This window comes from Cylas formicarius, unplaced genomic scaffold (genome assembly GCF_029955315.1).
Source record: "Cylas formicarius isolate icCylForm1 unplaced genomic scaffold, icCylForm1.1 PGA_scaffold_7__23_contigs__length_41026272, whole genome shotgun sequence".
Lineage (NCBI taxonomy): Eukaryota > Metazoa > Arthropoda > Insecta > Coleoptera > Brentidae > Cylas > Cylas formicarius.
In genome coordinates, this window is record NW_026844352.1 from 40981940 (window position 1) to 40988042 (window position 6103).

Sequence of the window (6103 nt, forward strand, 5' to 3'; positions counted from 1 at the left end):
AGTGGGTTTTCCATTTAAAATAAATGCGTTTTTTGAAAGTAGAAAAAAACATTTTTTTAAAGAGGACTCGAAATGTTTTCCTGTGTACAACTTGCGACCGCATCGCAAGAATTTGACAATTTGTTGTTAAGAAAAACAGATATTGGGCACCCGCCGAATCAAACTCGTGGCTAAAGCGTAGTTTACGAAACTGCCACGTATACTATTACATATGCATTTTCGGTGCCCGACCGTAACCGAAAGGCAGACGGACAGCTCAATCGAGACGGCGAACGATTGGATAATGTTGCGTCAATCGCGCTCGTCTCGTTACGAAATAAAACTGCAACGCGCGGAACGTTTACGGTAATTGCGATGCAGGACGGGCGATAAAAATTGCAGGCGAACGACGCTATCGGCTATCGGGTACACAGTTTATGGCTAGATCGACGTTGTTCGTAATTTACGAGCGATACGTTCGATTCCCATTAGCCGGGATTACATGAACGATGCTTTTCGCCACCCGCCACCCTTCGGTCTAGTTTTACCTGGTCCACCTTGGACGTCACTTACGAATCAACAGCGGGAAAAATATAAAATGCGTTTTTTAGCATGTTGTTGTCGGTCTCGCACGAAACGAGAATTTTTTCTTAATAAAAATGCAGTCCCGCCCTTATTTGGGTCTGTAATCGTGGGACGTTAGCAGAAAACTAACTTCTATTCGTTGTGGATAAAGAGCTATCGGGACGGCACATAAAAAAAATTATTTTTTTTCAGGTGAGCTATTTGAAACTTTCAATTGAACTGAAGTGATAAAAAATCATTTAACGCAATTAAATTAGAAACAAAAAATGTTACTTATTGGTTTACGACAGCTTTTCGGGCAACACCGTGCCTTTATCAAATAAAAAATATGACAATATCCGACATCTGTAGGTTATAATAGATTCTTAATTACCGGTATAGGGTTATAAAAAAACAAATTTAATTTTTTGCTTCATTGTGTAAAATATCAACATTATCGTCAAACCTGGGCATTTCTGAACTTAAATCAATGGCATAGTTAGAATCCGAACTTTTATTTTTGTACTACTTGCTAGTTTTATTGTATTTTAAAAATTTTCCTATGGTGTTTTCAATTTTGAAGGCCAAATTTAGATGGATCTTTCGAAATTTTTCTTCATCATGCTTACTGCCAATTTCATATACGCATTGTAAAATCATATTTTTGCGCTTATTTTCGCAACTAGTATAATTTTGTGGTAAACTGAACGCGGTTTTGCCTCTTAAGACACGTAATTTCGGCGATTTTTACGTAAACTCTGCGACCCCTTTAGAAACCGGAGAAAATCTGGTTATTTGCCCTTTAAACAATCTTTGGCAAAGTGCAATATCGATATAGACATAGCGTGTCGTTATTTAAATACAATGCAGATGAGAAACACGTTCCATTTTGTACGGTAAAAAAGAACCAACAGAAAAGAGACAAGCTTAACAAAATTTCCGCCATTATTTTTTTTCGTTTCCTTCTTCTTTTTCAACTCGGGTATGAGGCTCGCAATTTGCAAAAAAACTCCAGGATTTTGCCTAGAAATATAAATGAACGTTTGCGGCTGAAAGCCTATTGAAAATAATTATTAAAAACTATGAATACAAGTACCCATTGGGATTCCAACGCAAATATCTTCAAAACGGTTCGATTTATCGAAAAACTATAAAAGATATATTGATGATTATTTATAGATGAGACTTATTCGAAAATGCAAAACTATAATGAGTATATAATTTTCTCATTAATATACGTAGTAAGTACTTTCCAGAGGTAGCAACTAGTTTTTGTGTGTCAGATCCAAAAAAAAAAAAAATCGGCACATTGGGAAAAGTTATTGAAACGGATAAAAAACAAATCTCGTTTTCGACGCGGGAAGTTTTCCATCTAGTCCCGTCGTGAAGTTTAACGAACGATCGCACCACGTGATTATATGATTCGGTTGTCGTGATGACGCGATTCGCCGGCCTTGCTGTTGCCAGATCGATAGTTTCGAGGATAATATAAAATCTCCCGTCGCGTTCCAAGGTTATAATCCGGGCCGATAATCTAATTTTGCGCAGTTTTTTTTCTCTTATCCATCGTCGAAAGCGGACAAAGAGGGGCAACAGAAACGAATTGCTCTCGCCATGCTGCCGACGCCACGTATTTTGTTTATTTGAAAAAAAAGGCCAAGATAAAATGACGGAAATTATGTTCGAGGTTTTGGAATCCACCCAAAATTTTCTTGTATTAACGCTACTTAGAGTGAACCTGAGGCAAATTCAAATCTTTTGAGCTTTACGTAGTTAAAAGGTACTTTTCCTAGGTTTTCGATGGTGATAAAAGTGAGATCCAGTACCCAGCCACCAGATAGTCATTAGATAGTCAAACAATTATCCCGACCTAAAATGCGAACGAAAGAATTTAAAACTCGAAAGAAGTTGGATTTTTGGTAAGTAGAAATCCATAAAAGAAAAAAATTCAAGATAGATTGCTTTTTTGATTACTCAATCCAACGACCTGTCAAATGGAATTTTATACTAGCTTTGACTATGGCACAGTTCATTTGTTAATATTTGAAAGCAGAAAGGAATATGCTCCCGTTACGAGTACCGCAAACATTAAGTTTCTGTAAAGACTGGAATACTTACTTTATGATATATCATTCTAAAATTTGTACTTTTAAAATTTTAATTAAGAAATGTGTAAGCTGTAAAGACCAAAATTTCGCATATAAAATAAAATTAATGTCACAATGATGTCTGTTTTTTTGAATTTAAAATTAATTTAAAGTTAAAAATATTTCCCTGCTCCGTCTCCATCAAAATCGATTTGAACATTTCAAAACTCACCACAGCAATGAATTTCTACGTGACATTTTCCTAACCTAAAATGCAAATAAAAGAATTTAATACAAAAAATTAGTTGGATTTTTGATAAATATCGCTTTTTTTATAAAAAGATTTATTAAAAACTAAATTGACGTAACCGCACAATAATTGCTATAACCGAACTTCAACCCATAAAAAAAAATAATTCCTAATTATCGAGACTGTCACAAAAACGTTTTTTTTTCGCCGGATTTTATGGTAACAGGCTAGGACAAATCGGGAAATATGCCTATCTGACAAAACGCTAGACGCATCTTTCATGCATGTCAGAATCTCTTGTCTACCGTTTCAAATGGTCGGAGTTCAAATGTATCTAACCTTTGAATTTCTTACTGTGCCGGTGGTCATTGCGTTATATACGCGACAAATGATCCCAAAAGAAGAAGTCGACACTTTAGGACCAAAGAAAACGTCATTAACATTCTTGTCCAGCTTAATCTATTACGAAACACCACTATCATATTGAATTACGTCAAGCGCTTTTAGAAACTAATTTTGATATTATGTTTAGGCTACCGTAATTGCCTAAATTGCCGAATATTATGGACCGACGAAGCAACGGAGGAGTCAATCTGCATAATATGCATTATTAGTCTAACTCTATAAAGGGCAATAAAATAAACGTATTGTTTATTATCATTTAATTAAAAATTTACACACACAAACGTCGGCGTTCATAAAACTTACTCGAGATACATTTGAAACATAATAAAATACTTAATACTAAATTTTCGAGAAATATTCAAATTATTCAAATAGCACACCCTGTATATTATATATTTACTAAAACGCGCGCCTTCTGTAGCGATTGAGGAATTATTTGACATTATTTATGTCGTTTTTTCTCGCGTTCTATTTCGAAAAACAATCCAACACACTGAATATTGCATTCCTGAAACAAAACAAAAATAAAAACGTTCGTCTAAGACGGGAAATTATCACATCGTAAACTAAATCAAATACTTTTATCATGAATAACAAAACGAAAACCTTTGTTTTACGTCTTGCACTTTATTTTGGTTAGCGTTGTGCCTATATATGTATTTAAAAGGTGCCTTTCGTTTTTGGCCACTACAGTTACAGGTACTTGTGCCTTAGTAGGTATTTAAAATTGGATCTTGAAAATGAGCGGCAAGTAGAATGGTTTTTTAAAAACGTAAAACAAAAAATTACTTGCAAGAAAAAACAACCACATTTAAAATAAGGAACGATGCGACACTCCATTGCAAGGGGGGTTGAAATGGGAGGAAAATTACAAATAGCATTGCAAATGATACCTTTTTTTTTTTCGATATAATATTTATTACAATTTATTATTCTTACTTCTATATATGTTTTTATTTAAGTTAATTTTAATATAATTACTTGAATTCATCGAACTCGTCTTTCTATTGTACAAGAAATACGGACTATTAACGTCGCAATCCATCTTCACAATGATTTATTTATTACGCATTGGTTTTAGCTCCGTTATTTTCTACGTACTGTAAAAAACAACATTTTTGCAAAACGTTTGCTTTAAAAAGATTTGATAATAAATTTAATGCTTTACGTAAGATAACTGTGTTTCAACGTTTTTACATATATACATACAAAAGGTATTGAGAGTAAAAGCGGTAAATCCGGCAACACCACCGTTGACGTTTTTGAATCGGGCGCGTTCGAAAACCTCAAGATATCAAATTTTATCGTTCCAACTTTGACGGTCTTAGAGTTATTTAAGCGTTCCGGTACTTTTTAATGAAAAAGCGGTGTTGCCGCGGTTCAGTAATTGGGAAGAATAAAATTTTGAAAATTATTACGTATAACGTGAAACTGGTAAATCCCACAACGCTGCCGCTGACGTTTTTCAATACGGCAGGTGCAGAAAGCCCTTGGTATTATTCACTTGTAATGGTAAAGGATTATTTAAATCTTCATCATCTTACGGGAAAGTGTTTTATGAACGACCGCCAACCCGCGTTCTAAAAATTCTAAATAGTCTGCGGTGATCATGTGACCCAAAGACAAATACATAAACTTTTTCCTTGAATCCACAATACTAAAGATGCGTCACAGGTTTCACGGTCTTCGAGATACTTAAGTGTTCTAGGGATATCGATTTTCTTTCATCGCGCACTAGCAGAAATTTTAAAATTTCTCATTACGTCTACAAAATTGTCCATAGAATGCTGCATTGCAGTTGTTTCGATGAAAGAACGACCGAATCAACTCGATATACTTTCGGCCTTTGTCGATCCATCGTCGTCGTCGATTGGAAACGTGCTTACACCCCAAACCGAGTTCAATTTCACAAGATTCGGTGTATATCTGCTTTTACATACAAAACTTTTATAAATTATCACGCACGGAACCATTGATACAACCGAAAACAACGGACTTGACGTTTTATCGTTCTTTTTTGAGGTTAGTTTTGCGTAAACAAAGCGGTATCTCGAAAACGTCGCTCAAACTCAATTTCAAAATGTCGCCCGACAGAAACGTCGACCGGCGTGCTCAGTGCCAGGCCATCGAACAAAGAAATACGAATATCGCCTACCTTGATGTCGCCATGCGATGTCGACGGGCTCCGGTGACGGTGCGGACGGCGTCGACACGTCACGATTATTACGAAAACGTCGTTTTTTACGATACGAAAACAAACAATAACAAACCGACCGCGAAAAAACGGAGGGAAACAACGTAAACTGTCCGACCACGTTCGTCCAAGATTCACTGCCGGGCGACGATGCGGCGCGCGCCACGCGCTGCGGACGCGACGTTGCCGGCTTTTGCCGCTTTCGCGATTTCGGAGACGAAAGAAGCGAACCGCTGGCTCTCCGTAGGTTTATTCGGGTTATTAGTTTGGGGACGGCCATGAAAAACAGTTTTGGACCGGGCAGCACGAGGTACGCCACTTGCTTGCTCCTTCAATTATTTGCGAACGGTTTTTGGATTTGTAAGGCTGTTCATCCTAATCTAACCATTCTTATTAGGTATTCCAACGACCTATCAAACGAAATTCAATATGGCCTCCGAGGACAAACGAACAAAACTGTTTTTTAGCAAATGTGTGTCCCTTGAAGGTGTTGGGTTTTTTTTCTAAAAAAAAAAGTTCATTAATTCTGCATTTTAAACTGGACTGTAAGTGTAGGTATTGTGTAAAAACATTTATTTTCGTTAGTGGGATGATACTATATTAGTTTTAAGGACACAAAATATG

The 6103-nt window shown here is 36.2% G+C and overlaps 1 protein-coding gene across 1 annotated transcript in view; it reads right to left on the reverse strand.

The window, feature by feature from the left end:
- The window catches only part of LOC132705719 (brain tumor protein), a 109991-nt gene extending 104337 nt beyond the window's left edge, over nucleotides 1–5654 (reverse strand). The window contains exon 1 of the mRNA XM_060676525.1: nucleotides 5441–5654. The gene's annotated coding sequence lies outside the window, so the exon portion shown is untranslated. The remainder of the gene's footprint in view (nucleotides 1–5440) is intronic.
- Nucleotides 5655–6103: the final 449 nt, after the last annotated feature.